The sequence below is a fragment of the Silene latifolia genome, chromosome X (genome assembly GCF_048544455.1).
Source record: "Silene latifolia isolate original U9 population chromosome X, ASM4854445v1, whole genome shotgun sequence".
NCBI lineage: Eukaryota > Viridiplantae > Streptophyta > Magnoliopsida > Caryophyllales > Caryophyllaceae > Silene > Silene latifolia.
Window position 1 is genome coordinate 219,318,473 of NC_133537.1, and position 23,929 is coordinate 219,342,401.

General features: G+C 37.6%; 2 non-coding genes across 2 annotated transcripts; both read right to left on the reverse strand.

The window, feature by feature from the left end:
- Positions 1–307: 307 nt before the first annotated feature.
- Positions 308–414, reverse strand: LOC141624352 (small nucleolar RNA R71). Its single transcript, XR_012534158.1, has one exon. It is a non-coding gene; the product is annotated as a small nucleolar RNA R71 (small nucleolar RNA).
- A 17,783-nt stretch (positions 415–18,197) lies between these two features.
- LOC141624045 (small nucleolar RNA R71) lies at positions 18,198–18,304 on the reverse strand. Its single transcript, XR_012533857.1, has one exon. It is a non-coding gene; the product is annotated as a small nucleolar RNA R71 (small nucleolar RNA).
- Between the last annotated feature and the right edge of the window lie 5,625 nt (positions 18,305–23,929).

A 23,929-nucleotide genomic window follows, 5' to 3' on the forward strand; every position in this document is an offset into this window, starting at 1 on the left:
ACAACATCTAACCGGAAATTTTATTGCCAAATCCGCCTTTATCCAATTAGTCGAAAGGAGCCAATTTGGGGGGATGCCTAGTGAAGACCCTCATTCTCATATGGAAACCTTTTGCGACTATTGTGATGCAATATCTCAAACCGGTGTGACTCAAGACCAAATTCGATGGGTCTTATTTCCTTTTTCTCTAATCGGCACCGCGAAACAATGGTTGAAGGGCTTTGACAAGGCCACTCTCGGAATAGATTCTTGGAAGAAGTTGGCTCTAGCTTTCTACAAAAAATTCTACCCACCGGAAAAGACTAACATGCTAACAGCTCAAATTACGGGTTTTAAGCAAAGGGATGAAGAATCTTTGTATGAAGCTTGGGAGCGGTTCAAGGGAATTTGTCGCTCATGTCCTCACCATGGACTTAGCGAATGGTTCTTGGTACAACAATTTTGGAACGGTTTATATGAAGATTCAAGGAACATTCTCAACATGGGATCAAATGGAATGTTCACCGAAGTTGATGACAATCAAACATGGAACAAAATTGAGGAATTGGCACAATCAATTTGACACAATCAATTTGAAGTTTGAAAAAGCTATGGCTAGACTTGAAGAAGTCTCAAAATCACCAAAGCATCATGTTAATGCCATGACGGCATCCTCATCAATCCCAAGTGGGATATGTGAGAATTGTGGAACTTTGGGACATGACCAAAGTGAATGTAGGGGAACAAATGAACAAGTGAATGCTTTCTAAGCATACAAGAGTGGTACCCCTTATTCCAACTATTACAATGAAAACACCAAATTCCATCCAAATCTCTCATACAAAAGCCAAAATGTTCAAAACCCTCAAACAACATACACTCCACCACCCATGAGAAACCAAAATCAAAGACCCTTTTACAATCAAAACCAAGGTTACCAAAATCAAAATCCATACAATCACCAAAATGACCAAAGTTTTGATGTCCAAAAAGTGGTCCTCCAAATGCAAAAGAATCAATAAGAATTTTTCACTCAAATGCAAAAACATAGTCAAGCAAAGAAAACCACCATCAACAACATTCTAGCTCACACCAAGATGTTGGAAACACAATTGACTCAACTAGCATCTTCAAGCTCACAAAGACAAAAGGGGCAATTACCACCTCAAAGTAATCCCCCAAGACATGAAACGGTTAGTGCCATTCACTTGAGAAGTGATACAAGGTATGAAGCACCGAAGAAGCAAGTTGAGGATGAAGTTGTGGAAGCTAGTGATAAGGAAGAAATTGTGCAAAACTCCAAAGATGGAGAATCATCAAAAGAAGAAATTTCAAAGAAAAATGAAGACAAGGTCAAGGAGAAGGAGCCCATTGTGATTAGACTTCCTTTTCCAAGTCGTCAAGCCAAGCCCAAATTTGATGACCAACATGGAAAGTTCATGGAAATTGTGAAGAATTTGGAAGTCTCAATTCCTTTCACGGAATTAATAAATCACGTGCCGACCTATGCGAAATACATGAAAGATATCCTCACAAAGAAGAAGTCAATCCGGAAACTTCAGACTATCGCCTTCACTAAGGTGAGTAGTGCAATACTTCAAGGGAGTTCACCTCCAAAACTAAAGGATCCGGGAAGCTTCTCGATACCGTGTACCATTGGCGACACAACGATCAACAAAGCCTTATGTGATCTAGGGGCTAGTGTGAGTGTTATGCCGTACTCGGTGAGTAAAAGGTTGGGGATGGGAGAGCTTAAATGCACCAACATCACACTCCAAATGGTCGATAGATCGACGAAGACACCATTAGGGATATGAGAAGATGTCCCCGTGCGAATTGGGAAGTTTTTCATCCCGGTGGACTTTGTCATTGTTGATATGGAGGAAGATTCCAACATTCCAATCATTCTAGGAAGACCTTTCCTACACACCGCGGGTGCGGTGATTGATGTGAAACATGGTGAGCTCACTCTAGAAGTGGGAGATGAAAGTATAACCTTTAATCTTGACAAGACTATGAGAGCTCCTCGTTTGCATGAACCGTGTTTCATGATCGATCATTATAGCCGAAAGGATGAGAGGAAGAAATCGGAACTCCAATGGAAGAAGAAAATTGAAGATGCTCCATTCAAAGAGCAAGTGAATTGTGACAAAGAGAGCTTGCAAAGCTTATCAAAATCAATCAAAGAAAAAGAGGATGGCCTCATTGGCCAAGAGAGGAATTTGGGAGAGTTGTCTCCATCAAATCAAGAGATTTTCAATGATCAACTTAATGAAGTTTGTGGTCTTTGAGACGACGAATTTGAAGGGATTTTTAATCCCTACATTGGTAATGCCATCAATCAAGACCGACAACAAGGGCCAAAGTCTATTGAAGAGCTCTATAACAATAATGAACAAGCTTTTGATTAGTTTTTCAAGGTGTTGAGCAACATCAACAACACCTTGAACATGCCCCCTTGACATCTCATCAAGAATGAGAGTTTGGTGGAGTCCTCCCTAAACCACCGTTTGTAAATATTTCTAACTCCCTAACTCGCATTTCAATTCTTGTATTGCATTTTTGTCGTCTTTGGATTTTTATTTACTTTGATCAAGATAATTGTCATGTTTGAGAGAAGTGAGAGAGGGACTAATAATTTCAATTGATGTGTAGTGCTTTAGCTTAGTGTGGGGATAGCAATTGCCTAGGCTATTCATGCCTTAGTAGTGCCCCCACAATGAAGAACACAAGATATAAAGAAGAACGGAAGAATGATAAGGGATATGCATTGTAGACGGATAGAACTGAATCCGGGTACAAAGGGGCCGAATCCGAGCAGATTCAGGAGAATCCGCCCGTCTACAGACAATCCGAGCGTATTGGGTAGAAGACGCACGTCCCTATGAGCTGGATTTTTGAAAGATTTTTGACTGTAAGAGAATCCGGGCGTCCTGAACTGCAATCCGCTCGTCTCTGAAAATCCGCCCGTCTTGTGAGGAAGACGCCCGTCTTCTCTGCTGAGGAAAACAAGAAAAATTCCTGGACTGAAATCCGTCCGTCTTCTGAAGAATCCGCCCGTCCCGTGTCAGCGAATCCGAGCGTCTTCTCTTAAAGACGCCCGTCTTTAGGCGAGTTTTTCTCAACCCAAAAAGTGCAGAATCCGCCCGTTTTGAATAGAAACCGCACGGATTGCCCCTGCAGTTCGAAGTTTTTCGGGCTTTATAAAACCCCTCCCACCTTCATTCATTCATTCATTCATTCATTCATAACACTAGTCAAAAACATCAAAACCCTCATCCTCTCCATCACAAAAACAAAATTCCTCAACTACATTCACCAAAATCAAATCAAATCATCCTTTTAATAACAAATCAATCACTCCTTTTTCAATAAAAATCAAAACCAAGCACAAAATCATCAACCTTTGAGTCGATTTTTGAATTCATAAAGGCAAAGCCTTTCACCTTTAAATCGATTTGGGTACACTACAAATTGAAGATTTTTCATTCTTTTCTTGGTTAATTCATCAATGGCAAGGACTAAGGGAGCAACAAAGGCAACAAAGGCACCAAAGGCTAAGACACTTTCACAAAGGCAAAAAGCTCTTCAAGCAAAGAAAGCATTGGCTATGGTGGTAGCATCCCCAAACTTGGAAGTGCAACAACAACAACAACCTTCTATGGGAGCAACAACATCTACGACTCCGGAAATTGATCAACTTTTGCATTATCCGGAGGTAACTTTTATTTCCGAAACCCATAGAGATACTTTTGCCAAGTTTGCTAGGAAATCATTTCAATCCACCAAGTTTATTTGTGAAGATACCTTAGATAATTTGGGTGTTCTTGAGCAAACTAGAGCCTTTTTCAAAGCAATGGGGTTGAAGAAATTGTTTGAATCAAAAGAATTGACATACCCCTTCCTTACCTTGGAATTTTTGAGTTCTTTGAAAGTCACCAAAGTTGAGACTAGGGAGAACCTCGTGTTTCGTCTAGCTAATGTTAGTAGACGCATTTCCTTTAGGGAATTGGGTGAAATTTTGGGTCTTAGTGATGAACCGAGTTATTTGAAGAATTATGGAAAGTATGACCTCGACCCTCTTTGGGAGGCAATTTCCGGAAGGAAATTTGAGGATTTTCATGCGAGTCGTGCTCTTTTAGTCCACCATTCGGGCATAAGGGTATGACACAAGGTCATAGGAAACACCATTATTTCAAGGAAAGATACCAACCATTTCACCAAACTTGATTTTATTCTTCTTGAATGGGCTTTGAACATTGGAAGAGTACACACCAAGCCTTTCAACTCTTTAAGGCTTTTGGTAGATAGATGGCTCAACATTGATTGTGGGAAGAAAGGCACTACCGTTATTGTCAATGGCGGCCTAGTCACTATCCTAGCTAAATACTTTCATCCTAACTTCAACAAGGATAACAAGTATAAAGCAAAGGAGGGTGGTCATCTTGTTGATATGCATACTATGATACACAAGTACAAGTGGGTTGCCCATAACCCTCTAGACACCGAGTATGGATGGCTCACTAGTGAGGCTAGATCGTTTACTTTGCCTTCAAAGATTTGTCGTCTAAGCGTCCACCGGACCAATTATCTACTTCCCCTTTCAAAAGAGGCCGAGTATATTATCCGACAACAAAAGGGTGAACTTGAAATGCCCTCCTCTTCCATTGTCACACCACCTTACCCTTTTGAGTACCAAGAGTTCAAGCCGGAAGGTGTTGAAGCAAGAAATGATTATTTGACTCTTCTCATGCAAGCAATGCACAAGCAAGCCTTTGAGGATCGGAAAAATGCTTACTTGGCTCAATATCCACCCCTCCTACACTTAGCTAGGCAAGGACTACTTGATCCATCATGTCCTTTGCCTAGTTGGGCGGATAGAGAAGTCCTATTTCCGGGTGCATCTAGGGTCGTTTCGGGTGACAATGAGGTTGTCGGTAATGAAGAGGTTGATGATAACATTGATGAGGAAGCAAGTTAAGAAGGAGAAGAGGATGGTGAGCAAGATGATGAGCAAGGTGAAGAAGAAAGTGAAGAAGCAAATGAAGAGGGAAGTGGCAATGTGACCACTTCTAATGAGGAAAGTGATGATGATGATGATATGATGGAAGATTAGCAAGCCTTGGAGGCTCCTATTCTCTCATGGTTTGTCTGTTTCTCTCTTTGTTTTAATTATTTTCTTGATCATTGGTGGAGTAGTCCTAGCACCATAGAGGACTCACACCTCGGTACCATTGAGGTGTTCACCTTTTATTGTTCCCACTTTCAAAATCCAAAATGACAAATTAGTTTCATGCATTGCATAGTGTGTGCATGAACTACACCCATCCTTGGACATTAGCAATAGTGTCTAACTCGGTTTGGGGAAGTTAATGCATACACAATGGGAGGTAATCTAAATTATCCTCTCCGTCATAACAAAAACCATGCATCATGTAGTGTAGACTAGTGTAGATTGCATTTAGTATAGAAATCATGCATCATCTTTGCATAATTTCCCATCATTTTGGCCATTGAGGACAATGCCCATATTAGTGTGGGGATGGGGAATTCTAACTTAATTTTATATTCCAAAATGATAAAAATTGAAATTTTTTGAAAATCATAAAAATTGAAAAAAAAAATTAAAAAGCCAAAAACATGTTTATTTCCTTTTGTAGTGTAGTCTTGTTTATATTATTGTATATATTGTGTTTGTTCTATCCTTGTTCACATTTATTGACTACGCCACATCCGAGACATGAGGATCATGAAGACCGCATGGTATGATCTTTCCAATCTCCTTTTTCCTCTTTATGTTAATGACTATGTGGCTTTATTTTGTTTGATGCGGTATAACAATGTGAACTTAGGACTTTCATTTAGTTTATATGTCATATTAGCTGATAGAATCACTTGCATTAGGATGTTTATATTAGTTGCATCATAGCATATAGTTGCATTTAGATAAAAGTTTTGAAAAATGCCTAATTAGGAACTTTGACAAGAGCAACTAAGCCATTACAAATACTTGTTCAACTTAAGACTTTGCCTACTAGAATGGTTGTAAAACACCCTAGATAGTGTCATACTAGTGTCTTTTGACCCATGACCCAAAGCCTAGTCAAGGGTTTGCATGTGAGTCACCTATCCAACCCCGTGATGCGATGTGGACTTGGTTAACTTGTCTAGGTGACCTTGATTGACCTTGTGGTAAGGCAACCCAAAAATATTTTCTATCAATAAGCTTGAAGTGCTCATTTCAAAGAATTTTGTCATGTGGAAGTAATTTAATGCCAAGGAAACCTCAAAAGTTATGAATTGTTGAATGTTGAAAAATTTAAATTGTTTTGATGGAGGCGTACCACTTCGATGTGCTTTGGAGCGGGATCCATTGAATTGGGCCCCCACACGGTTGTGAATTCGGCCGCCCAGAGACAGAGTGACTATCACCCCGAAAAGCTATTGTCTAGAGGTTAACCGGTTGCCTAATAAGCGATTGGCGAAAGCAAAGGACACTAGCCCGGAAGGGACAAACCCCATCTAAAATTTTTGAAATGTGAAAGTGAAATGAGGACAATTTTGAATACTAGTCATATCCACCCGTTGTGTATAAATATTTGAGCATTTCATTCCCAAAAAGCCTTTTTGTCAAGCCACTTTGTCGAGCTTGGGACGATCCATGACCTTTACTTTTGTAGAGAATTCGAGACTTGTCATGTCATATGCTACTAGCATCATAGGGATCATCATTCCACCACCATCCGATCGCTCTTGACGAAAGCATTTGGAAATTGAGGACGAAAGTAGTCTAGTTTAACACCATTTGGAGGTGATTTAGTGTCATCCTCTTAGCCTTAGTAATTTGTTGAACTAGTATTTGTGAAGGATTACATGCTCTTAAATTTGTTCCTCTTTAGTGCCTCCGCCGCTTGATGAGGAAGTGGCTATTCTTTTGTAGATGCATCCATTATGTGATTTTGTGTGCTTAATGTTTGGATGTGTCGCCATTTTGGCAAGACCCACCTTGCCTTGCAAGAAGGCATCCTACCTCATGGTTGTCTTGTTGTGAGTTGAAGGGGCGGAGTGAGACCCGCTAACTGTCTCATATCGGCTATGTGATTAGGTTGGTTTAAATAATGGTCCTAGTCTTTGTCACCTCTTTACTCGGGACGAGCAAAAGTTCGGTTTGTGGATATTTGATGTGACCATAATTAGCGCATATTAAGCCCCCGAATTAGCCTTGTTCCCATGCTTTTTAGTGCATATTTGGGTCATTTCTTATCATTAGTTCTTTGTTTTGCATATTCTTTGAGATTTTGATCCCTTGGTAGGAAAGGAGTAAGAATCTTGAATTTTCATGGCAAAACGAGACTAAATTGATCGAATCCAATGACCAAGCATCAAGGAGAGACAAGATTAGAAGGCCTTTATACATATTATAGTAGATGAGCAATGTTGAGAAAGGGTCCTTGAGTCCCCAAGGAAATCCCCAAGGATTATGAAGAAAAGGGAAGAAAAGAAGAAGAAATCTTGCTGAAGAACAATCCGTGCGGATTGACTACAATCCGGCCGTCCTCCACCTGCACAATCCATGCGGTTTTATTACAAGACGCTCGGGTTAGCTCTGCCACAATCCGCCCGGATTCATCCAAAGCCGCTCGTGTTCCACCGCCAGAATCCGCCCGTCCCAACACTAATCCGCTCGGATTCCTCTACAGCGCAATTTCGTCTTCTCCAAGCTACAAAGAAAGAAGCCCTTCCTTCGAAAAATACCGGCTCCTCCCTGCTCAATCTAAAAAGTGTAATTACTAGTTTAGCCCTTACTTAACCCTAATGCATCCCCCTAGTCTCCACTATAAATACCCCATTAGTCTAATTAGAAGAGCATGTTCATCTTATCAATTTTTAGAGTAGTTAATACCAATCAAATCTCTCTTTAATTTTGTAATCAACAATTAATCAAGTTCTAATACAAGTTTTATTTCCTTAATCTCTCTTTTGTTCATCCTTTATTTTGGGTAATTGAAGATTATTTGGGTTATTATTGGGAGATTGACAACCTCTCAATCAAGCATCAAGTACTTCTTTTATCTTTGCTTTATTATTGGAATCATTAGTAGGTATAATTCTCTTAATCCCTTTTTAATTATTGTTAATTACTTTCATTTATTCATCATGTTTCATTTTGTTGGTATGATTGACAACCTTGCTAGCATGATCAACATGATAATGAGTGAGTAGTCACTTAGCTAGGGTTAATGGGTGATTAGGGGAAACCAACATGGGGAATGATTCATGCTTAAATTAATATGATTTCATGTTTTATTTGCTTGCTTGTTTTGATCTCAACTCATGCACATGTTATATTTGATGAAATGCTAAGCCTATAAATCCTTGCATTTACCACCATCTATCTTTTCAATGAGACTTGTAAGACATAACCCAACTCGAGTCTCATTAGACCATGCATGTTCTTGAGTAGGGAAGACTTAGTCGACTTGTAGGTGTTGTACAATCTAATCGATTCGGCTCCGGGACCCAAACTTTCCTAGGATTGTAAAATATAACCCAACTCAATCCATCACAACAATAATTGCTTGCTTATAATTTGAGAACATGTTTGTATGATCAAATCCCATGATTCCCCTATGACCCCATGACACCCTAGTGCTTTTTAATCAATTGTTTACAACCCTTTAATTCATCTTTCTTGTTTATTTCCATTGATATTTTAGTTTAGTGACCTTCTACATCAACCCAATTTGTTACACCCCTAAGACACCACTAGTTGCAATAGAAATATCGTTTCAATACCCGTCCCTTGGGATCCGACCTTTACTTGCCTCTTTACTAATTGTAGAGTTGTTTGTGAAGCTATAAATTGTGTTTTGATTCGGACGTGACCCAATGACCACACCTTAAATTGTGAACACGAAACGGACCGATCAAATATAGTGAGATAATGGAAATGTTAGTTGAGATAATGCATGTATTTATACTAAGCAATTTGTGGGTTGAGTTGTTTTTTAATTAATATATATGTTAGGAAGTTGTGCCATAATCTTCATCATATATCTCAATGTTGCTTCAAATCTTCTTACTAACCCTTCTCATTCCATATTGTCCGTTCATATGCACAGTGATGACAGTAATAATGGATGCATCGGAATTATAACGGGCCGTAATTATGCATGCATCTAGTAATATTTAATTTAATTTTTTTTATTTTTTAAGAATAAACAACATCGGTTATTTATTAAAAAACCGTTGTCTTTAGTTATAACAACGGTTTTGTATATTACAACCGTTGCTATAACTTTCCCCCCAAAATTGAGTCACACTTTCCACAACGGGTATTTATACTTAAAACCGTTGTTAATAGTTTCAACAACGGGTTCCTTAAGAAAACCAACCGTTGTTAGAACCTTTTACAACGGACGCTTTAACAACGTCCGCTTTTTTATATAACAACGGTTTTTAACCGTTGTTATAGCCTGTATCTGTAATAGTGTTTACTTTCAATGTGGCTTTTGAAAAAGAAAATTTAAGTGGATTATCATTTTCATTTGGTTTTGACGTTGATGGAATGTTAGGACTCGTTATTAAAGACGTCTAATAACTTATCTTACGCTTTTCGGCGAATGATTTTGTTTTGAGCCGGTCTTTGACTTGGAAAGTTAGCGCTCTTGTGTGCACGACAAGAGCAATATCATTCCAGGGAAGGAGACTTATACTTTTGAAAACTCTCCATACATTTTTTTGGAAGAATTTTGATTTTGGATTTCTACAAATGATCTGGTATTTGACCTTGTCTTTGTTTTGGAATGTCGATGTTCTTGAATGCGCAACGAGAACACTTCCGTTCCTTTGACAAGAAACTTACGCGTTTGGAAGATTCTTCTTGAAACTTTTGAAGGAATTCTAATTTTTATATCATCAAACTTTGTAAATGTTTTGGCTGTTGATTTCGAAAACTCCGATTTTATCTTAATCACTTTTCATCTTCAACTTTCAAGTTTCGAGGGCGAAACTTTTAAAAAGGTGGGATGATTCTAACACCTGCACTTTTCGCAAAATGGTTTTAAAATATTTTAATCGCTTTATTTAAATTATTTTATTTTTGAAGACCAATTCCTATGAAAATATACTTTTAATCATATACTAATAATAATGATAATAATTTCCGTCTTGTGTTTATAGTAGACTTGAGATGTCTTTTCTAGTGAAAAATCGACTCAAATTGTGAATTGGGCCTAGTATGACTATGGACCAACCACTCACCGTTTTGTCTCCACCTAACCCCTTATCCTAAACCCTACCATCACTTTTTCCACCAAAAATCTCAGCAACTTCTCCACCTCCAACTTCTCCATTTTTACACATCTCAAACCTTCAACCTTAAGATGAGCATAAAATCTTCGTTTCTTATCGGTTTTCAACGATTTCGCGCCTATCTCTTCCTCTGCTCGTCCTGCATCTTTCGAGGTAAGAAAGGAGACAAATTTCTTCACCCATAGGGGCTACCGAGCCCTATTATTCACGGTACCCATTTTCTAATTTCGTTTATTGTGTGTTTAGTTGTGAATTCGGACAACCCGGAGTAGTTTTGAGTCGGAAGTGTGTTCATTGAAGAGCTAAAAGGTAACAGTGATAGGTTACTCGACATTATGTCAATTTTGTGTGTTTATATGTTTTAGTATACTCATATGTGTGTTAAATTTTGAATCTTTACATGTTTTACATGTTTATTGTTAAATAAGTTTGTATGTGAAACCTGTCTCTGCAATGACAGGCTCCACAATTGGATTAATATTCAAGGAAGCGGTTCTGGTACAGCAGAGGAGATGCTGAAACTTAGGCATCATTCTGGTTTTATTAGGAAGCTTTTGTGCTCGCCGGTGGTAGCAACACAGTACCATGTATGGTATGCACGTAATCTGTGTCCACTGGAATATAAGGTACTGCATCCTAAGGCTATCTTACAAGTTGTTCAAGAGGATGGCAGGCTGGCTATTCTTAAATATAAGTATATTAAGATGTCTCAGGTTGATATAAATTGGTGTAGAATGAGAGAACTAATGTAATAGGTGATGAGTTGTTCGTATTTGATCCTCCTTATGTATGGGATGGACTAGAAGTGTTGAATAGGTTGTACTATGGTTATACCCCTTTGGGGAGAGCTTAATATTACTTACATTTCCACCCAAAAAAAAAACGTTTGTATGAGAAACCATCTTGTGGTTGTTTGAGAAATTTCTAATCTTTTGGTTACATCAGTGTTTACATGGATGAATTGGGTTAGTTACATGGATGAATTAGTGAGTAAACCATCTTGTTCATGCTTAATATGTGTGTAAATTAAATCATGAAATTGTTAGTTTCTAAACTATTGAGTTGAAACTAATTGGGTAAAGTTGGTTGCTTGGATACGTAAACAGTTGATTTCTGTCTCAAAGTATACATATGAAATTCGTTTTTAATTACATGTTATTATTCAATTGGATTGTAATGATAAGATAAGATTGATTTGGGTATTAAGATGTAGTTTGTATGTGTCGCGGGAAGCAGCCCATTGCGGTTTCAGCCTGACCAGTTTTCGTGAAATGGCCATAACTCCATCGTACTTGTCCATTTTGGTCTTATGACCTACCGTTAGAACCGTATGAGGATAAGAAATCATATCCAATTTGTTTCACCTCATTTTTATGTCTAGAACTTGAGTTATGATCGTTTGAAGTTGACCGTTGTTTTAATCGAGTTCTAAACTTGTTGTTTTGAATTGGGGTTTTGGTTTCTTGATAGGTATGCTTATTAACCTTGACTCTAATGCTTGTGTATGATGTTCTGACACTTTGTGTTATCATTGGAGCCCTTATTTATGTCTCATTCACATGATAAACATCGGTTTTGGTTGTTAATCTTAAATGTGGTTTGGTTTGGGTTTGTTTACATTTTGCCTAGTGTTTCGCATTACTTAACTCATTTGCTATCGTTTGTTTATACTATCCTTAAGTAACATATATATATGATACATAATTTTTATTCATGCTATAAAAGAATGAAATGGTATAGTATATTTTACTTATGGAATGTTACTTGCTTCTTTTCATGTTTTCATCATATTTCAAGTATAAGTGATTTATTCTAAATAACTATTGGTAATGAGTCGTATTCTTTTGAAAATGTCATAATGCTATGCCTTCTTGCATGACTTATCTTTATGCCTTACTTGTGTCGTTCTGCCAAGTGTTGGTTAACTCATGCTCTTTCCGCCTCTTTCGTACCGTTCTCCCGAATTCGGGGTACTCAACTTCCGTTCTGTCGATCGAGTCTTGGATGCGAAACGTTTATCGCTTGTCGAATCGGGTAAAGTATCTCCCGAGAGTCTTGCCAGATTTAGACTAGGGCCGTATATATTATCATCGTTCTACTATGGACATGGGCCACCCGCGCCGCGCGCACCCGCGCTTTGGTTTCGAGGCGGCGACACATCTCCCATGGAACCATGGTTTGCCAAAGCAAGTCATGGGCTGTTACCGATTTGTGAGGCATTGAAACCTGGTCAAAGGTTGAATAAGCCTGCATTTGTGGAGTCGCCACCAATTTTTATGGAAAATTGGAATCGTTCGAATACTTTGCGTCATGTCAAGACACAAAGTAGTGACATGAACACTAATAACTCGTTACCCTTAGCATTCCATGTCTAGAATGACTCTCAAGATGCCAATGGGCACGGATGTCCAGAGATAACTGGAGTAAGGGGTGAGGGTACGTATTAGGAAGCTCTTTAATTCGAACACCTAATCCCGCCCGCCTCGATAGCGGCCTCTACTAATGATTAGGGAAATTATTCATATTTGATATGTCGTCGATGTAATGCATGAAATGCAACAAACATAGATTAATCCTAGCATGTGAAAATAGACTACGCCGGTTAACACGTGTTTTAGCAAACAATTTGGTCGAATTGAATGTTAGATTCAATACATGTGAATGCCATACAATTAAATCATACATAATAATAAATGAATTACAATAATTAAAATTACAAATATTAGAAGGATTATTTGACCTACGTCAAAAGCACGCTTGAAGACGGGATTTCGAAGAAGAAAATAAAAAGGAAAATGAAATTAGAATTAAAATACGAAAATACGTCAGATTAGAGGTGATAATACAAATAATAGTTGATTTAAACCGTAATTAGGAACTACGTCAAAGCGAGAAAGAGTTCAGGGGCAGAAACCTGTTGGAGAATGTGTCCTCAACAATAGTGCGATCACATTATTAAATCTCATAAAAAGAATACATAAGGGATGATTCAGTTATATAGTCATCTGATCAACATTAATCGGTAGTGATTGGCTAACTAGAGTTTGACATTACTGTCGTTTGACGGTGGTGATCAGTTGATCCCTTAAGGTCACACCTATAGGACGATTCCCAAACTGAAAAGTTAATTAATCGTATAATGATACGAATTAATTAAATCCCTAAATTGAACAAATTTATTTTATAAGAAAGAGTTATATATCTTATTGTAATGTGATTAAATAAGAATCAGTTTAGTAATTAATTTGTTATATTACTAAAATTGATTAATGTTTATGAAACATTTGAGATAAGAATAATTGGTTAGTTATAATTACAAAATGTTATAGATTATATTAACTAGGCTTAATGTGACCCATTTTATATACATGTAATTGTGAATTACTTGTTAATTTGTTAAATGTAATTTATTTAAATATATAATGATATTTAATTTGTTAAATATGCATTATTATACCTAATGACATATTACTTGTCACATGTCACACAAATTACAAATGACAAATTACAAAAGATAAAATAAAGTCTATTTTACCAAGAGGGTGCCGTTTTTAATTGGGTTGTTTATCGTTTTATAGTTTATTGTTTTTTAATTAAGAAGCATAATCATGACTACCCTAAACTAGACCTACATCTAGCCTTTCTTGTGAAGACAAAAAGTAAATTGAGAAGAGCAATTTTGGCTCCCAATAAGAGCAAAAACCGGTGCCCCCTACTACATTAGTGAAGTGTAGTTTTCATTTTATTCATTCTAATTTCTCATTACAACATCTATCTTCCTCTCTCATAAAAATAGGTTTTTATGCATAGAATTTGTTCTATCATCACAAAATACTATTGTAGTATTAATATTTATATTAGATCTAAAATTTAAGGTTACTAATAAACACTATGTAGTTAATAAGTTTATTAGTGTTTTGGGATAGTCTTGGGTGCAACTAAAAGGAGGCATTCTACATTTGAATGCATGAAGATTCTTGGAGGATGATCCATAATAGTAATAGCTCAAGATCTATCTTTGGAAGGAGTCCAAAACTAGTGCCCTTAAATTCGTCCATATCATGGAAGGAAATCGGTATTTCCTTTCTTATTTTGTTTATTTTGTTGTGCATGAAACTAGATCCACATAAATAGCTAAATTAAATTTTATGGCATGAAATTAGTTCCCTTATGTTGTATATCTGATATGAACATTAGGTCTAAAGTTGAATGATTATTTTGATTGATTTGATATATTTATTGATTTTTATGAGATAAAATCGATAAAAGGACAACTTTATTAGTCATAAAGACAAATTCAAAAATTTTGGTTTAAATTTTGCCATTTCCAGGTTCTGGAATTTTTTTAAGAATGTTCAAAATATTGATTTTTATTTTTCCATAATTTTTATGTTTAATTTGGAATTAAATGGTAAAAGTTATGATTTATAGGATTTATTAATGAAGTAAATTATAAATATTTTGTGGGCAAATTTTATTGCGTTTGGGAATCTTGATAATATTCCAGTATTTACAAAAATGTGATTTTGAATTTTTCCAAATTTTTATGATTTATTGGGAATTATTTCATAATTGTTATGATTAAGAGAAGTTTAATAAGAAATAATAGAAAACCAAGTTGAATTATTGTCAAAAATTGAGTAAAGACTAATTTTTGAGCCCTAAGTGAGTTAGGGTAATTAACTTGAGCTTAAATTTGATTTAAGTATTGATTTGTGATTTTATTAAGTTATTATCACGCATTTCCATAAACCCGGATTATATATACGATATAAGGTTTATATAGGGCGATTTGGCACATAATTTGGCATGATAGATACTTATTATATTGCTGCATATTTTATTTTTGAATGTCTTATTTTTTTATATAACTTTGAATTATGTAATTTTATCTTAGAATGGCCTTAGTGTTTAATTGGTATTACCCATAATAAAAGGGATTATCGATTTGGTTGTAATTTTGATGTGATTTCGCATCACCGTTTTGTAATTTAATAGATTTAAATTTTTATTACAAATGTATAATAGGAATAGCCATGTATTTTTATTATTATTTTGTAATTCCGGAGTTTCCTAACCACGAAGTCATTCGAAAAGGAGTTCCGGTCAAGACGGTGTTTTCCTTGAGAGGCGTGTCACATGAAGTTCAAGGGACCAATGGAGTTGATTTCCGAATTTGTAAATAGATTATTAGATTTTCTATTTTAGGAAGGCCATACTAGGAAATTTATTTATTGCTTATGCATTTTTCATTATATGTTGCAAGCATTGCCGAATCGCCATAAACAACACATGCATATCACATCGAGTAATCGACCGTGTCAATTATACTTATCGATAATTCAACTTTTAGCTCACTTTAAATTGATAGATAATAAATTGACAAGACCTTTACTTTTAAAAGATTGAGACTGATGTGACCATTATTGGAGTACATTTAGTCCCCGAATTAGCCTCGTTCCTATGCTTTTAATGCATAATTGGGTCATTTACTATCTTCAGTCCTTTGTTTTGCATATTCTTTGAGGTTTTGTTTCCTTGGTAGGAGAGGAGTGCAAACCTTGCATTTTCATGGCAAAATGGAGCTAAATTGATCGAATCTAATTACTAAGCATCAAAGAGAAGACAAGACTAGAAGACCTTTTGTACATATTATAGTAGATGGGCAATGATGAAGAAATCCTTGCATCCCCGACTAAATCCCGGAGGATTATTGGAAGAAGAAAAGAAGAAAAGGGAGCTGTGACTCAATCCGCCCGTCCAACAAAGAAGACGCCCGTCCAAGAGGAGGGGAATCCGAGCGTCTTTGCAGAAGGGACGCCCGTCCAACAACGCCACAATCCGCTCGTCCTGCCCAGCAATCCGCCCGTCCAGCCACCAGGAAATCCGCCCGTCCCGACACCTTGGACGCTCGGATTCCCTTACAGTCCCATACGTCCTTTCTTCATGCTCCATGAAAGATGCGCATATTTATGAAAGACCGGCAAAAAGGAGACCGGCATCTCTTTTGAGAGGAGCGATTCCTCAAGGACTTAATCGTCATTTAAGCCCTTAGTAAACCCTAATTTGTGTACCTAATCCCCACTATAAATACCCCATTAGTCTAATTAGATAATCATGTTCTTCTTATCAATCCTTAGTGTAGTTTATATCATTCTAATATCTTCTTAATCTTGTAATCAACTTCTAATCAAGTCTTAATACAAATCTCATTTCCTTAATTTCTCTTTTGTTCATCATTTATTTTGGGTAATTGAAGATTATTTGGGTTATTATTAGGAGATTGACAACCTTCCAATCAATCATCAAGTACTTCTATAATTTTTTGCTTTATTTTGGAATCATTAGTAGGTATAATCCTCTTTATCCCTTTTTAATTATTGTTAATCATCTTTATTTATTCATCTTGTTTTGCTTTGTTAATGTGATTGACAACCTTGTTAACATGCTGAACTTGATAATGAGTGAGTAGTTTTCTTAACTAGGGTTAATGGGTAATTAGGGGAAACCAACATAGGGGATGATTCATGCTTAATTTAAAATGTTTTCATAGTTTATTTGCTTGCTTGTTGTGATCTCAACTTATGCACATGTTATGTTTGATGAAATGCGAGCCTATGACTCCTTGCATTTTTTACCCATCACTTACCTTTTCAATGAGACTTGTAAGACATAAACCAACTCGAGTCTCATTAGACCATGCATATAGTTGAGTAGGGAGGATTAAGTCGACTTGTAGGTGTTGTACAATCTAATCGATTCGGCTCTGGGACCCAAACCTTCCTAAGATTGTAAGATATAAACCAACTCGATCCATCACAACAATAATTGCTTGCTTATAATTTGAGAATATGTTTGTATGATCAATTCCCATGAATCCCCTATGACCCCATGATACCCTAGTGTTTTTTTATCAATTGTTTACATCCTTTTTTAATCATCTTGCTTGTTAACTTTTATTTCTATTTAGTTTAGTGATCTTCTCATCTCAACCCCAAATCGTGACACTCCTAGACACCGCTACTTGCAAACGAAAATCCTACATCAATACCCGTCCCTTGGGATCCGACCTTTACTTGCCTCTTTACTAATAGTAGAGTTGTTTGTGAAGTTATAAATATTGTTTTGGTCTAGGTGCTCTTAACAACAAGTAACCGAAAACTAAATCTCCAAGGGAGTCCGACCAAAAATGGCGCCGTTGTCGGGGACGATGTTAACTTGATTTGATTTTCTTAGATTGTTATTAGTTGTGTCTTCCTTTGCCTTGGGGAAGTAAAACTCCTCAAGGTTTGTTCTAATTGTTTTCAAGTTGTTTGATATTTTGCATGTCTAGAAGGTCACAAGGTAACTTGTTACCCTTTGATCACGAAATTGAATGGACTTTGACAAACAATAGAAGACTTGTTAGAGGTACTTTGAGAGGTATTGGTGAGGTTGTAGAAATTCAACCAAACACTATTGAGTTCGTCAACCCTTTTGCAAGAGAAGGTGAGGAGAACCCAACACAAAATCCAACACGAAATTAACCCACAATGCCTAAATTTTCATCACATTCCGTACCAACCGAGGAGAACCTACCCAATGGTACTCCCACACCACAACACTTAACCGGAAATTTCATTGCAAAATCCGCATTTATCCAATTAGTCGAAAGAAGCCAATTTGGGGGGATGCCTAGTTAAGACCCTCACTCTCACATGAAAACTTTTTGTGACTATTGTGATGCGATTTCACAAACCGGTGTAACTCAAGACCAAATTCGATGAGTCTTATTTCCTTTTTCTCTAATCGGCACCGCAAAACAATGGTTGAAAGGCCTTGATAAGGCTACACTTGGAATTGATTCATGGAAGAAGTTGGCTCTAGCTTTCTACAAAAAATTCTACCCTCCGGAAAAGACTAACATGCTAAGAGCTCAAATTACGGGTTTTAAGCAAAGGGATGAAGAATCTTTGTATGAAGCTTGGGAGGGGTTCAAAGGAATTTGTCGCTCATGTCCTCATCATGGAATTAGTGAGTGGTTCTTGGTACAAAAATTTTGGAATGGTCTTTATGAAGACTCAAGAAACATTCTCAATATGGGATCGAATGGTATGTTCACCGAAGTTGACGATAATCAAACTTGGAACACGATTGAGGAAATGGCGGTCCATAACTCACAATATAGTAGACCTCGCAAGGCTACTAGAGGAGGAAAGCATGAGGTGGACTCTATTACTCAATTGGGTGCTCAACTTAGTGCTCATATTGATACCATTAACTTGAAGTTTGAGAAGGCTATGGCTAAACTTGAAGAAGCCTCAAAATCACCAAAGCGTCATGTTAATGCCATGGTATCATCTTCATCAATCCCAAGTGGGAAATGTGAGAATTGTGGAACTTTGGGACATGACCAAAGTGAATGTAGAGGAACAAATGAACAAGTGAATGCTTTTCAAGCATACAAGAGTGGTACCCCTTATTCTAATTATTACAATGAAAACACCAAATTCGACCCAAATCTCTCATACAAAAGCCAAAATATTCAAAACCCTCAACCAACATACACCCCACCTCCCATGAGAAACCAAAACCAAAGACCTTTTTTCAACCAAAACCAAGGTTACCAAAACCAAACTCCATACAATCAACAAAATGATCAAGGTTTTGATGTTCAAAAACCGGTCCTCCAAATGCAAAAGAATCAACAAGAGTTTTTCACTCAAATGCAAAAAGATAGCCAAGCAAAGGACATCACCATCAACAACATCCTAGCCCACACAAAAATGTTGGAAACTCAATTGACCCAACTAGCATCTTCAAGTTCTCAAAGACAAAAGGGGCAATTACCACCTCAAAGTAATCCCCCAAGACATGAAACGGTTAGTGCCATTCACTTGAGGAGTGGTATGAGGTATGAAGGACCAAAGAAGCAAGTTGAGGATCAAGTTGTGGAAGCTAGTGACAAAGAAGAAGTTATGCAAAACTCAAAGGAAGGAGAACCAACAAAAGAAGAAGTTTCAAAGAAAAGTGAAGAGAAGGCCAAGGAGAAGGAGCCCTTTGTGATTAGACTTCCATTCCCAAGTCGTCAAGCTAAGCCTAAGTTTGATGACCAACTTGGAAAATTTATGGAAATTGTAAAGAATTTGGAAGTCTCGATTCCTTTCACGGAATTAATCAATCACGTGCCGGCCTATGTAAAGTACAGGAAGGACATCCTTACGAAAAAGAAGTCGATCCGGAAGCTTGAAACTATCGCCTTCACTAAGGTGAGTAGTTCAATCCTTCAAGGGAGTTCACCTCCGAAACTTAAAGACCCGGGAAGCTTCTCTATACCGTGTACCATTGGCGACACCACGATCAACAAGGCTTTGTGTGATCTAGGAGCAAGCGTGAGTGTTATGCCGTATTCGGTTAGTAAAAGGTTAGGGATGGGAGAGCTTAAATGTACCAACATCACACTCCAAATGGCCGATAGATCGACGAAGACACCGTTAGGGATACGGGAAGATGTTCCCGTGAGAGTTGGGAAATTTTTCATCCGGTGGACTTTGTTATTGTTGACATGGAAGAAGACTCCAATATTCCGATCATTCTAGGTAGACCTTTCTTGCACACCGCGGGTGCGGTGATAGATGTGAAGCACGTAGATCTTACTCTAGAAGTGGGAGACGAGAGCATAACTTTCAATCTTGACAAGGCCATGAGAGCTCTCCATTTGCATGAGCCATACTTTATGGTTGATCACTATAGCCGGAAGGATGATAGGAAAAAGTCGGAATTCCAATGGAAAAAAGAAAGTCGATGATGCTCCATTCAAAGAGAAAGAGAATAGCAACAAAGAGAGCATGAAAAGCTCACCCATGACAAGTGAAGAGGATGGCCTCATTGGCCAAAACAAGAAAGGAGGAGAGTTGTCTCTATCAACTCAAGAGATTTTTAATGATCAAGTAGACAAAGTTTGTGGTCTTTGTGATGATGAGTTCGAAGGGATATTCAATCCCTACATTGGTAATGGTATGAACCAAGACCATCACGGAGAATAACAAGTGCAAAGATCTATTGAGGATCTTTATCATGACAATGAACAAGCTTTCGACTACTTCTTCAAGGTGTTGAGTAACATCAAGAACACGTTGAACATTCCCCCTTGACATCTCACATTAGATGAGAGTTTGGTGGAGTCCTCCCTAAACCACCATTTGTAAATATTCTAACTCCCTAACTTGCATTTCAATTCTTACATTGCATTTTTGTCATTTTTGGATTTATATTTTTGTGCCTTGATCAAGATATTCATCATTTTGAGAGAAGTGAGGGAGGGACTTATGATTTCATTGATGTGTAGTGCTTTGACTTAGTGTGGGAATAGCAATTGCCTAGGCTATTCATGCCTTTGTAGTGCCCCCACAATGAAGAACACGAGCATTGAAGAATGAAAATGACACGGGTTATGCAAAGACTCCACGGATGGACCTGAATCCGTGTGAACAGGGAGGAATCCGAGCGTCTGATCAGGGAATCCGCTCGTCTAGCAGAATCCGAGCGTCCAATGCTATAATACGCTCGTCTGGCTGAGCTGGGGAATTCAAAAAAATGGTATGTCACCAAATACGAGCGTCCCAGTGAAGAATCCGCTCGTCTGATAGAAGACGCTCATCTTGCAGAGAAGACGCTCGTCTTTATGCTGTTGAAATTTAAGGAATCACCCTGTAACAGAATCCGAGCGTCTTCCAAAGAATCCGCTCGTTTCACATTGAGGAATCCGCTCATCTTTGGACAAAGACGCTCGTCCCATAACATCTTTTCCTAAAGCAAATCGTGCAGAATCCGAGCGTCCCAGACCCCAATCCGCTCGTCCCTACTGCTGTTTTCAAAATTAACGGGCCTTTTAAACCCTTACTCCCTCATCCATTTTCATTTCTTCTTCATTCAAACACTACCCTCAACACAAAAACCCCAAAAACCCTCATCCTCCACATCAACAAAACAAGATTTCCTCAACCAAATTCAACAAAATCAAATCCAAACTTCCCCACAACAAAAATTAATCACTCCTTTTACAACAACAATTCATTCAAACACAAAAATCTTCAACATTTGAGTCGATTTTTGAGATACAAAGCAACATTCTCTTATCTTAAATTGATTTGGGCATAACTAAAAATTGAAGATTTCAATCTCTCTTTGGTGTAATCAACAATGGCAAGAACTAAAGGAGGTAACAAGGCACCCCCAAAGAAGACACTTTAAAAAAGGCAACAAACTCTTCAAGCAAAACAATTGTCTAAGGCATAGGTAGTTCATGATGAAGAGTAATATCCGTATAAAACCCTTAAATTATAGGACTATAACGTAAATTTAATATGCGATTTATGGTCATAAACGAAAAACAACAAAGAAACGATAAAGCATTAGAAATAACCTCGGGTCCTTTGAGATGTGGCCTAAGAACAGAAATCAAAGTAGATTTCCTCCTAATCGATACACCCAAGACCGTCTGAGACTATGCCCTTGTGCTAGAAATGTATTCTCTAATTGCCTTGCAATATTGAGAGAATTTGTTGTGAGTTTCTTTAGATGTGAGATCTAGGTTTTGAGAGAAAAATGTTCTCAAAACCCTAAAATTTTTGCAAATGAATGATTCGGTTAGAAAGGAGGAGAAGCTCTCCTTTTGTTCCCTCATTCGGCCAACCGTGAGCCTACATGGGGAAGTGGGCTTCCACTTCCTCTTAATTTTACCTCGTGGTCCGGTTTGTAAAATGCTAAATGTATATGACACGCTTTTATTATAAATCGTCATCGGTTATCGGTTATTAAAACATCAACTAATAACACGGATTAGTTGAAATATTAATACATGTCCGACAAAGACAATATTGTATAATTAATTCAATATACATCAATTAAATATAATCGTTAATATTTAATTTACGAATTAACTGTTTAATTCGTTTTAGCCATTACCATTTAATCTGGATTAAATAATTATCTCAACATCGCGTTTGACTAATTATTAGTCAATGACTCCGACTAACTGCTTAGTCAACTTTGGCATCAACATGACTGTATTTTCATACCATCACATCTCTCAAACGTATCCTATAGGTGTGACTTTTAGGGACCAGTTGATCACCGCCATCTGTATGACAATAACGTCAAACTTATCTAGCAAGCCAACCGTTATTGATAAACGTGGACCAACTGATTATAATACAAAAGTATACCCTTTGATCCTTTTAGAGATTTATAAGTCCTTGCACTAACTGTAAAGGACACCAGCCCCAACAAGCTCCCACTTGTCCGTACAAGTGTATGTGCAATGACGTTATCCGCACTAATTGGAGGACACAGCTCCAACAAACTCCCACTTGTCCGTACAAGTGTACGTGCGATAACCGATTCTCATATTCATTTAAAATTTCTCCCACTCAATGTAAAACAATTTGCAGATCCGGATCCGCAAAGGTTGTATTTTACAATCGATCTGTATCAAGAGTGGTTTCCCCGACTAGAGAGTAACTTAACTGATAAAACGAATTCGTATTCGAGCATGGCCATGTATTTCAGTTACAGCTCCTCAAGTGGCCCTGAGAAATATCGAGTACCTGATAAAGGCTGAATATTTCCTACAACTCGACTCCTTCCGATCTAAGCACAGCATGAAATGACCAAGAAAAAATCTACTTGGCCCCCTGTTACAGATGACCGTGAGAAAGAAACCAAAGTCACCCAAAATCTGCCTTAGTCTCAAGAGACAGTCGATAGTCAAAAGAATCGACTCTTAGGATCACCATGGAGGTCCTATCCACGACCTGGCACCGAATGTTATAAAACATTTAGGACTCCACGTCGATGTCACAGTTGTGTCCTACGAGATATCCGTATAACTCGCCTCTGTGATTGGTCAGTCAAACGTTTGACTTATGGCTCGTTGAACCCACCATCAACCAACGTCACAAAATAATTACCTTGAGTTATCAGCTCACGTGGGCAATCAAGGACCAAAAATATAATGTTTGTTCAGTTCACTTTGTGGTGTTCAAAATTGTCGTACAAAACCACATGAAAAACAAAATATATAAATATCAAAACGATGATGTCGTATAGAGTACATAAGGGAATGAATCTAATCCATAAAAGAGTACTACAACTTAGGAACACGTTTAATTCCCATGGAATTAACATGCCCTTCATGCTTATCTTGTCGTAATGGTTTAGTGAGAGGATCTGCTATGTTATCATCTGTAGCAATCTTTTCTATCACTACTTCCTTTTGCTCCACGTAATCTCGGATTAGATGAGCTTTCCGTTGTACATGTCTAGACTTGATGCTAGACTTTGGCTCCTTAGCTTGGAAGATGGCACCTCTATTGTCGCAATAGATGGTGATCGGGTCATTCGAACTAGGCACTTCAGATAGTCCTTGTAAGAATTGACGCATCCATATCGCTTCCTTTCCAGCTTCAGACGCGGCATAGTACTCGGACTCAGTCGTAGAATCTGGTGTAACACTTTGTTTGGAACTCTTCCAGCTGACTGCAGCGCCATTAAGAGTAAAAACGAATCCAGACTGAGATTTTGAGTCATCTCGATCCGTTTGGAAGCTAGCATCTGCGTAACCGGTTGCGCATAGCTTTTGATCGCCTCCATAAGT